The sequence below is a fragment of the Diabrotica virgifera genome, chromosome 6 (genome assembly GCF_917563875.1).
Source record: "Diabrotica virgifera virgifera chromosome 6, PGI_DIABVI_V3a".
NCBI classification, from domain to species: domain Eukaryota; kingdom Metazoa; phylum Arthropoda; class Insecta; order Coleoptera; family Chrysomelidae; genus Diabrotica; species Diabrotica virgifera.
In genome coordinates this window covers 227714178-227726692 of record NC_065448.1, presented here as the reverse complement: position 1 = coordinate 227726692, position 12515 = coordinate 227714178, and positions in this window count along the sequence as shown.

Genomic DNA, 12515 nt, shown 5'->3' with positions numbered 1-12515 from the left:
AGAACTTCCTTGCCTGAAGCTAAGATATTAGACTTAATTTTTGCCCAGCTTTCTTCGACTCCGTCACTTTCTGTGATATACATGTTGCTGCTTTTTTCCGTTAGTCTTTTTTGGAATAGGTATCTGGTGGAGTCGTCCTGTAAGCTTTCGACTTTAATCTTGGTGGTGTATTCTGCTGTTTTGTTATCACATAGATGTGTTTTCATTCTGATTTTGCACAATACCAATTTATGATCGCTTCCTATTTCTGCTGATGTTAGTGCTCTTACATCCAAGATTAGAGACGGGTGTAACTCTCTATTCGACAGAATATAGTCTATCATAGATCTTTGTCCTCTAGTGTTTTCAAAAGTGTATTTGTATTGTTCTTTGTGAGGGAAAAATATATTGTTAATTCGTATTTCATTTATGCTGCAGAGGTCCGTCAGAAGGTCTCCGTTTTCATTTCTGATATTTTCATTATATCGTTGTTTTATTCCCGTGTAAAAGTAAATGTAAAATACCAAATGTTTGGTCATTTGGCGTAACCCACATCCAGATAATATAGAGATTCAACTAAATGGAGTCAAAGTTGAAAAAGTTCGCAAAATGGCATATTTGAGAACTGTCATAACGGTACAACCAGATCCAGATATAAAAATAAAATGCAGAATAGCCATGACTAAAATTCTTTTAAGAAAATAGAGTAATTTCTTTGCAATAATCATCTCAATTTAAAACTAAAACAAAAATGGTTAAGTGCTATATTTTGTCTGTAACTTTATATTCTCTCTTCCTCAGTCGTTTCCTCATTGCTGAGTGTCGTGATTCCCTATAATACGAGCAACTATCTCTTTCCATCGGCTTCTGTCCTGTGCTTCCCTCATGGATTCAGAGAATGTTTTTCGACTGGTCTTCGAGTAGGTGAGCGACCTCTACCTCTGCGCCCTTCAACGTTTCCCGAAATTATAAGTCTCTCAAGATTATCATTACTTCTTCTTGCAATATAGCCGAAAAATTTTAAGACGGTGAAGAGGCAAATAGAGGAAAGTCGAGTCTGAATATTAAGCTCTTGGAGGATTTAGTGATTTGTTCTGTGTTCTGTCCATGAGATCTGAAGCATTCTTCTCCAGGACCACATTTCAAAGCACCACCTTTATATTATGATGCAGAAAATTGGAGACTAAGTGTATCGACTATGAACAGAATTGAAGCATTGGACATGTGGATTCATGTTGGGAGGGTAAAGATATCTTGGACAGCATGAGTGAGTATTAAGGAGGGTCAACAAAGTCAGAGAACTGCTAGAGACTCTTCATTATCATCATCGATCAGCCAGTCGCTTCCACTGTTGGATGGAGCCTCTTTCGGTTCTTTCCGGTGTTATCTACACTGGGCCACTTGTAGCCAGTAAATACTGTTAAACATCGAAAAATGTCTTATCCGGGACATATTATAGTGAGGTAAGGCCGATATGGATATCGTATTCTACAACTGATCCTCTAAGATAAAATAGAGGGCCGATGGAGTGTAAAAATAAAACAAGTTTCCTGGTTACAAAACATCCATAGATGGACTAAAACGGAGGACAATTATTATTTCAAATTGAAGAAGATCGGGAAAGCCATTGGCTATCGCAAAAGTCGGATAATTCTGATGTGGTACGTGAAGAAGTAGATGAATCTTCCAAATTTTGTTAATGCTAGGGAGCATCTTACATTTAAATCAGTCTTTATTTTTTGTTCTAAGTATTTATAGAATTAAACTTTTCCAGTGTATATATTTAGTTATATCTAGAGATTCGCTTGATAGATATTTAGTTTTTGCTAGATTTACTTTTAGTCACGTTTTTTTATTTCCTATTTTAATTCTGGATCCCGCATATGAAAAAAAAGTTGACTAATAGCAAGCTGAAAATTTGTTAATAGCTTAACTGTGTCTAGTCGGACAAACTTTGATATATGAAAACACTGGAACAGGGGTAGTTTTAATGGTAGAATAGGTTAAAAATTTGGAACGTCAGACTACGAAAACGTCAGATGTATTTTGTCGGACAGAACTTCCAATTGATTTGTTGCCCTTTCATTAAAGTCTCATGCAAAAATCAGACTGGTGTGTATCACCAACTGGGCATTTTAATGAGTGGCACACGAAGAATATGTCAAATGACAGAAATCATGTTGGTTAATTTTAGCCCCCATTTTTTATTGCAGATTTGGATTTATTACGTAAAAATAAGTAACTTTAATTCGAAACATTTTTTCGAATTATGGATAGATGGCGTTATAACCGGAAAAAACCATTGTTTGAAATGGAAAATCAAATTAAAAATGGCAAGCGCCCACTTAAATGGAAAAATTTACTTAACTTTTTTTGGTTTTAGGACCTACTCTTCACAACCCAATAGGTCTCCATAACGCTCGAGTGACTGCACATTTAGCATACTTTGCTCCCCTACCGTAATAGACCTGGATCCCGCGTACCAATAAAAAGTTGATTAATGCAAGCTAAAAATTTGTTAATAGCTTAAGGGTGTCTAGTCGGACAAACTTTTATGTATGGGAACACTGGAACAGGGTAAGTTTTAATTGTGGAAAAGGTTAAAAATTTGGAACGTCAGACTACGAAAACTTTCCATGTGTTTTGTCGGGCAGAACTTCCAATTGATTTGTTACCATTTCATTAAACTTTCATGCAAAAACCAGACTGGTGTTTATCACCAAGTGGACATTTAAATGAGTGGAACATGAAGAACATGTCAAATGACAGGAATCGTGTTGGTTAGTAAAGCAGTCTGATTTTTGCATGAGAGTTTAATGAAAGGGTAACAAATCAATTGGAAGTTCTGTCGGAAAAAATACATCTGACGTTTTCGTAGTCTGACGTTCCAAATTTTTAACCTGTTCCACAATTAAAACTTCCCCTGTTCCAGTGTCCCAATATATCAAAGTTTGTCCGACTAGACACCGTTAAGCTATTAACAAATTTTTAGCTTGCTATAAATCAACTTTTTTTTGGTACGCGGGATCCAGACCTATTTAGTTCTAATAGCATTTCCTGCAATTTCTCTCGTTGTTTGCTATTAAACGCACATAATCGACAAAATCTAAGGTGGTTCAAATATTCTTCGTCTCTCGCCACTCCTTTATTTGTCCATTTTTAAGTTCGAAACATATCTTCTAGTCTAAAATAAAGAGCTTGGACGAGAGAATCGCCTTGTCTAGCGATTTTTATATTCACGAATGCGTACATTTGTCGTTCAAAATATATATTATTTTTAAGTACATTGTTAGGGGCACTCGTTTCGTAAATTTCCGTATTTATAAATGGGAAAGGTTAATATTCTCATTAAATAGATATGATGCAATATATTGGTCATCGTTTATACTAATTTCCTTTAAATCTACCATCTTTATGTCAAGTTATAAAAATCGTCGATTTTTTAAATCCATTAATATAGCTCCTGCTTTTTCCAAATGCACCTAAGTACACTATTATTTTATATTAAGCCATCACTGCATTTCGCCATTTTCTGCTTTATGAAATATAATTGCAGATATTCCTAAATTGTTCCTGCAATGCACCAGTGGCTTGGAAATGAAAAATCGCGGGTATATATGCGCGTATCATAACGACTCCAGATTAAGTTAATCTTGTAACAAAATGTCAAGTTAATTGTGTCCATTTATTTAAGAACTTTAATGTGTGCTCGACATTTTTAATGCTTGCACTCTATCCGTGAATATTACGGTAAAGCGGCAAAGTCGCTGACTTAGTTAATACCGGCGTGGTACGGTGTTTATTTTTGTCAAAGAAAGTTTCTCGTTTATTTTTTGATAAAACTAATTAAACGGGTTACGGTGTGAACTTTTATAAAAGCTTATGGATCGAAATATAACAATTTTTAATTGTAACAGGAATTTAGAAATAACTTTTCTAAACATTTCTACATACTTTGAATGTAAAAGTCAGAAAGTACAATATAAACGACCACTTACTAATGATAAAGAACCGGATTGAGAAGTCTGCAGACTACAGCAAACCATTTGCACTGATTTTCGTTTAATACGACAAAGCATTCGATACCCTAAGTCAGCAGAAAATGTTAAAAGCCCTCATAAAATGCTGAATACCATCGCTACACTAACATAATCAATTATTATATCTACTAAAGTCCCACAGCTAGCGGCGAGTAGTATGGCAAAGACGGGTCTACTCCAAAATCCCGACAGCCAAAATCCCGACAGCCCCAATCCCGACGGCCAAAATCCCGACACGCCAGAATCCCGACAGGCCAAAATCCCGACAGACCAGAATTCCGACAGGTTTGATGTTTCTTTTTAACATATTATAATTACATTTACTTCTTCTTTTTTGTTTATGGCCATCTGTTTTTTACTTTTTGTTACTAAACAAAAGTATTTACCATTTAATATGAACTAATTTTCTAAATAAAATTTTTAACATGGGTATATGAATTAAATTATTTTTTTTGCAATATATAGTCCAATAATATAAATAATATGTCAAATCCTGAATTCAAATTTACTTTCATATAATAGATATTATCATGTCACTTACAACCTTCCATTTCAGTAAGTAAAGCTTTAGACCAGGACTAATCTGTAAAAAAAACGTGTATTTTTAAAGTTAGGTGACAACTTCAGTAATAATAATTGACTTATGCTCCTTCTCACATATGCCCGGAACATTAATAAAAAAATTAAAATATTTAAAAATTTCGAAAAACATCGATTTTTTTTCTGCTTTCTTTGCTTATAACTTTAAAACGGTTCGTTTTGGAACAAAGTCGTAGAGAAATAAAATAAAGATAATTGAATTTTGTATGACATACGACTGGTCAAAAATGTCTTATGGGTATTACATTTTCTGTAATATAGCAATAAATACAAAATAAGGGGGCAAAATACGATTGTTGTTATTCAATGTTTCTTAACCACTTTGGTGGCACATAGAACCTTATTAATTCGCTTATAAAATTCTTATAACTTACTAAAATGGTCTATAAAATTTCATTAAAATCGATTTAATAGATTTTGCATAATAAACTTGCAATATAAATGTTTTTAATAAAGTTCAAATTTTTTAAAATCTTTCTGAACAAAAAGTAGACCATTTAGAAGTTGGCTAATTTTTTTACATAAAATAGGTGCATTACCTATCAAATACACTTTACATAATTAAAATCGGATTATTTAAGGGGCATCAGCAATGTTTTAAAATTATAAACAATTTTTTGGCTTATAAACAAATAGCTTTGTTTAATAATAAAAAAATTAATTTTCAGCAATGCAAATAATTATTAAAACCGGTATAATTTGAATTAAACTTTCAAATGCTGTCAGCAGAATTGCTATTTTATTTTTTAATCAAAAGTTATTCTCGTTCAAAAATTGCAATTTTTCGATTTTTTGAATGTTCCACCGCGTTTATCTCGAAAACTATGCATCCTACAAAAAAACCTGTAAGAACATTTTTTGCTTAGAATTGCCCAAGAAATACAAAAAAAGTTTTATTTTGCGAAAAATCGATGTTATGTAATTCTTCAAGTTCTTTGTTTATAACAATCTTATCGACATCCGGATCAACTGTTACCCAAAAAATTCGTGTTCTATGGGTCAAAATACATAAAAAAACTTGTGTAAGTCCATGTAAATAAAGGATCCCGTAGTACCCACTCCTGGACACAGCACTAATTTGTTTATAAGCCAAAAAATTGTACAGTAGGAAAAATGAAAGAATACCCATGAATGAACATATAAAACACACAGTATTTTCCTGTCACCGTGTCATACAAAAAATTGGCCAGCGCAAGTACATGTAATAATTATTATTACAAGTACTTGCGCTGGGCAATTTTCTTTGTGACACGGTGACAGGAAAATACAGCGTGTTTTATATGTTCGTTCATGGGTATTCTTTCATTTTTCCGACTGTATATAATTTTAAAACATTGCTGAAGCTTCTTAAATAATCCGATTTCAATTCTGTAAAGTGCATTAGATAGGTGGAGTGCTTCTTTATATGTAAAAAAATTGACAAATCTTTGTATGTTCTAGTTTTTGTTGTGCCAGATTTTAAAAATTAAATTTTTTATTTTAAATGTTTAGATTGCAAAATTATTATGCAAAATCTAGCAAGTCAATTTTATTGAAGTTTGGTGGACGGTTTAAGCATATAACAAAACTTTTCTTAGCGAGTTGGGAAGGTTCCAAGTGTAACCTAAGTGATGGAAAAACATTGGAAAAAACAGGCTTGTTTTGCCCTCTTATTTTATATTTATTGCTATTTTGCAGCAAGGGTGTTAAACTAAGACATTTTTAACCAATAGTATCTTTATTTAATTATCTTTATTTTATTTTTATACGACTTTGTTCCAAAATGAATCGTTTTAGAAGTTATAAGCAAAGGAAGTAAAAAAAACGCAATTTTTTGATATTTTTAAATATTTTATTTTTTTATTAATGTTCCGCGCTTATTTGAGAAGAAGCATAAGTCAATTACTATTAACGAAGCTATCACCTAACTTTATCCGCAAAAATCCGAATGCCACCTCTCACATCCACCTAAAAACAAATCCTTCCTTGTCTTCTTTTATATATTATAAAATGAAGTGTTTAAATAATTATTTCTTTTAAAATACATAATAATTGACACGTGGCGATTTTGGCCTGTCGGGATTCTGGTGTGTCGGAATTCTGGCGTGCCGGTGTTTTGGCCGTCGGGATTTTGGCTGTCGGAATTTTGGCTGTCGGGATTTTGGGCGGCACCGGGCAAGGGTATACCGTCCTTCCAAAGCTATTCGCACATACTTGTAAGAAGTATAAGTATGTTCGACGAGGCTTTTAGGACATACTTGTCAAAAAAGTTGGCAGATCTGAACGAGTATGGGATCAACATAAATATAGACAAGCTCAACCATTTCATGTTCCTGTTGATGGAAGGAATATTGAGCAGAGATCGCATCGTATAAATACATCTGACACGAAACTAGGATGGGCAGAAATTACCAGACATGTGAGCTTCCACGTCGCATAGGATTAACCTGGGTAGCGTTTGGTAAATGACACTACATTTATGTATTTAACATGAACCTACCCATATACTCCAAAAATAAAATTGTTGACCAGTGTCTCCGACCTGTACTCACATATGCAGTAAAATCATTAACACTCCCAAAAAAATGTAGTGAACAATAATCGCGTGGCTTAGAGAGCTCTGGAGCACCAGATGTTGTATGTGTATCTGAGATATCGAATCCCAAATGAAAAAATACGTCGTAGAACAAAACCAATACACGCTGTGCAAAAATTGTGTGGCTAAAATAGGATTCAGTAGGACACGGCGCGCGCCTCATTATCAGAGAACCGATGGACAAAACCTATTGTCAGGCTATTGGATGCTAAGGCAAGAAATACTACGAAGCAGAAAATGCACAGAAACCTGATAGATTGACGACATGAATCTTGAGACACGTAACTAAGTAGATGCAAATTCCACAAGACAGACACATGGGAGTGAACGCATGCAGGTTGGTAATGATGAAGGACAGAATAATTCTCCTTAAACCAGAAACCAACCCATATAGCTTCAACATCACTTGTATATTCGCTGTTACTAGCTTTACAAGATGCTAACGATAATCATTTTCGTGTATTGTTTGCCGTGTGTATTGTCCGTTCATTCAGAAAAAAGCTTATGCTAAAAGCAATAGCGCAACCAATTACACAATATACAGGGTGTTAGTAAATAAGTATGAAAAACTTTAATGCGGAATTATACATGAAAAAATAATGACATTTTGCTTGATAAATATATGTCCGCAAATGCTTCGTTTCCGAGATACGGGGTGTTGAAATTTATATTTCAAAATGTCAATTTATTTATTGCTCGAAGACGGGTTGAGCTATGAAAATGAAATTTGGTGCGTTTCAAGAGGTAGTTATTGTGTATTTTTTTGACATCCAATTAAGGATTTTGTATTCATCATTGGCGCGCGTAGGGGTAATGGTCTGAATTTTTTTAAAGAAAAAAATAGTACGCCACTGAGATATTTCGAATTAAAAATTATTTTTATATTCCACATCTAATTTGTGATAAAAAATGTTTCCTGTTCTTTTTTTCATATGGTGCACCGTTTTTATGCAGAAAAATTAAAGATCTTGACGCGTATTTTTAATTTTTTTAATATATTATCAAGAACTATCCAATATAATAATACTAAACTAGAACAATAACAGAAATTACCAATAAGATTTTAACCAGGTGCAGAGCTACAACAAATGTTAAAAATGACGTCCTTTAGAGATGACAGAATAATTTTATATTCATCATTGGCGCGCGTACGGAAAATGGTTTGAATTTTTTAAGAACAAAATTGTACGCCACTGAGATGTCAAATTAAAAATTATTTTTAATTTGCTCGTTCAATTTACGACAAAAAATTTTATTGTCTTTTTTTCATAGGCGGCACCGTTTTTATGCAAAAAAAAATAAAACATTTTAACGTTTACAGAGTATTTGAAATAAGTTTCTATATGGAAACTACCTCGAATACTTTGTAAACGTTAAGATGTTTTATTTTTTTTTTGTATAAAAACTGCGCCTCGTATGAAAAAAGGCAAGAAAGATTTTTGTCGGAAATTGAACGGGGAATTCAAAAATGATTTTTAGTTTGACATATCTCCGTGGCGTACTATTTTTTCTTAAAAAATTTCAGACCATTACCCGTACGCGCGCCAATGATGAATATAAAATTCTTTTGTTACCTGTAAAGAAGATCATTTTAAACGTATCTTGTAACTTTGTAGCCAGTTAAAATTTTATTAGTAATATTTTCTGTTATTGTTCTAGTTTAGTAATATTATATCGGATAGTTCTTGATAATGTAAAAAATAAAAAATACGCGTCAACACTTTTTATTTTTCTGCATAAAAACGGTGCACCATAGGAAAAAACAGGAAAGGCTTTTTACCACAAATTAGACGTAAACTAATTTTTAATTCGAAATATCTCAATGGCGTACTATTTTTTTTTAAATAAGGCCATTACCCGTAGGCGCGCCAATGATAAAACCAAAATTCTTAATTGTATATCAAAAAATGCACAATAACTACCTCTTAAAACACACCAAATTTCATTTTCATAGCTCAACCGGTCTTAGAGCAATAAATAAATTGGCAGTTTGAAATAAAAATTTTATCACCCCGTATCTCGGAAACCAAGCATTTTCGGACATATATTTATAGAGCATGCTGTCATTATTTTTTCATGTTACTTTTTATTCGGATTTATTTTATTTCGGTTCGGCTGTATTTTCGTTTGGCAACGAAATTGAAAATGGTTATTCATTTTTGATTTACATTTACTCTGTGTGGAGTATGAAGGGAACCATTCTCGTTGGAACTTTACCGCGCTGAGCAGATGGGACGTGAATTGTAAATTGTAGAATTCCCTCATCTTCCTTAGTCTCAGCATCCGTATGGCTTGCAAACTGTAGCCTCGGAGGTGTAACCAGAGAAGGTTCCCATTGTTTTCATTCTGGTGGGGTGTACAATAGCATTATGTTGTTTTATATGCCATTAGAGTGAAAACTTAGTCTTTTTGGTAGCAGTTTCCGCTAGGGTATCTATGCCATTTCGTTCGTTGCAATCCGGGACTGCACGCTGGGGTTTGTTTTGGTTGGATCGGGGAGAGCAGCATATGTGCCTCCTGATGAGAGACTAATAAGTTTCGAACCCGGTAGAGGTGCTTGCAGCACTCTCTGATTGGACTAGAATATGGTTCGGCTGTATTTTCGTTTTGCAACGAAATTGAAAATGGTTATTCATTTTTAATTTACATTTACTCTGTGTGGAGTATGAAGGGAACCATTCTCGTTGGAACTTTACCGCGCTGAGCAGATGGGACGTGAATTGTAAATTGTAGAATACCCTCATCTTCCTTAGTCTCAGCATCCGTATGGCTTGCAAATTGTAGAAGCCTCGGAGGTGTAACCAGAGAAGGTTCCCATTGTTTTCATTCTGGTGGGGTGTAGAATAGCATTATGTTGTTTTATATGCCATTAGAGTGAAAACTTAGTCTTTTTGGTAGCAGTTTCCGCTAGGGTATCTATGCCATTTCGTTTGTTGCAATCCGGGACTGCACGCTGGGGTTTGTTTTGGTTGGATCGGGGAGAGCAGCATATGTGCCTCCTGATGAGAGACTAATAAGTTTCGAACCCGGTAGAGGTGCTTGCAGCACTCTCTGATTGGACTAGAATATGGTTCGGCTGTATTTTCGTTTTGCAACGAAATTGAAAATGGTTATTCATTTTTAATTTACATTTACTCTGTGTGGAGTATGAAGGGAACCATTCTCGTTGGAACTTTACCGCGCTGAGCAGATGGGACGTGAATTGTAAATTGTAGAATTCCCTCATCTTCCTTAGTCTCAGCATCCGTATGGCTTGCAAATTGTAGAAGCCTCGGAGGTGTAACCAGAGAAGGTTCCCATTGTTTTCATTCTGGTGGGGTGTAGAATAGCATTATGTTGTTTTATATGCCATTAGAGTGAAAACTTAGTCTTTTTGGTAGCAGTTGCCGCTAGGGCATCTATGCCATTTCGTTAGTTGCAATCCGGGACTGCACGCTGGGGTTTGTTTTGGTTGGATCGGGGAGAGCAGCATATGTACCTCCTGATGAGAGACTAATAAGTTTGGAACCCGGTAGAGGTGCTTGCAGCACTCTCTGATTGGACTAGAATATGGTTTGGCTGTATTTTGGTTTTGCAACGAAATTGAAAATGGTTATTCATTTTTGATTTACATTTACTCTGTGTGGATTATGAAGGGAACCATTCTCGTTGGAACTTTACCGCGCTGAGCAGATGGGACGTGAATTGTAAATTGTAGAATTCCCTCATCTTCCCTAGTCTCAGCATTCGTATGGCTTGCAAATTGTAGAAGGCTCGGAGGTGTAACCAGAGAAGGTTCCCATTGTTTTCATTCTGGTGGGGTGTAGAATAGCATTATGTTGTTTTATATGCCATTAGAGTGAAAACTTAGTCTTTTTGGTAGCAGTTGCCGCTAGGGCATATATGCCATTTCGTTCGTTGCAATCCTGGACTGCACGCTGGGGTTTGTTTTGGTTGGACCGGGGAGAGCAGCATATGTGACTCCTGATGAGAGACTAATAAGTTTCGAAACCGGTAGAGGTGCTTCCAGCACTCTCTGATTGGACTAGAATATGGTTCGGCTGTATTTTCGTTTTGCAACGAAATTGAAAATGGTTATTCATTTTTGATTTACATTTACTCTGTGTGGAGTATGAAGGGAACCATTCTCGTTGGAACTTTACCGCGCTGAGCAGATGGGACGTGAATTGTAAATTGTAGAATTCCCTCATCTTCCTTAGTCTCAGTGTACAATACCATTATGTTGTTTTATATGCCATTAGAGTGAAAACTTAGTCTTTTTGGTAGCAGTTGCCGCTAGGGTATCTATGCCATTTCGTTCGTTGCAATCCGGGACTGCACGCTGGGGTTTGTTTTGGTTGGATCGGGGAAAGCAGCATATGTGCCTCCTGATGAGAGACTAATAAGTTTCGAAACCGGTAGAGGTGCTTGCAGCACTCTCTGATTGGACTAGAATATGGTTCGGCTGTATTTTCGTTTTGCAACGAAATTGAAAATGGTTATTCATTTTTTTTACTTTTTTAAGTTTGTCAGACTTATTTACTAACACACATAAAACGTTCAGAATTTACAATAATTTTAATCAAAACAAAAATGACTGTTTGACGTAAAAGAAACCCTCCAACAGAATCGTCGGCAATTAAAAAAGAAAAAAAACTCTGTGCAGACTGTGCAAAAATCTGAAAATAATAAACTCGGGAGTTTTTCTGGTCGTGGTATTAATATTCCCGAAAATAACACAACTCTGGAAGCATACATAAAGCTTAGCCCGCTCTTTTAACCAAGCAGCTAGTGGAAAAAACCACTGAAAATTATTGTTAGCTCCGCCGTAATTACAAAACCTCCACCGCGTCCACCGTCGCCATTACCGGCGAATGTTTTTCATAGAAAGGACGCGACTTAAACAAATGATCATTTTGGAATCCCATTTGGTAAACGTAGTGTGAAGATCATCAGGGCGTGCATGATGAAGTTGTTTGGATGTGTTTCATAATATGAATAATCTTTTATTTTTTCGTTTGAAGAATTTTGTGACGGTGTGTGGGTGATTCTGCTCAATAAACGTCATCACGTATAAAAGGAATATAATATATTTACACTCGGCTGTTGATGGGTAAATATGCCGCAATTTTTAAATTAACATCCTCTCATGTAAAATATATTATACGACGGGTGCATAAGCCACATAATATTACGATGCAAGAAAAAGCTTATAGACCTGGATCCCGCGTAAGAAAGAAAAGTTGATTAATAGCAAGCTGAAAATTTGTTAATAGCTTAACGGTGTCTAGTCGGACAAACTTTGATGCACGGGAACACTGGAACAGGGGAAGTTTTAACTG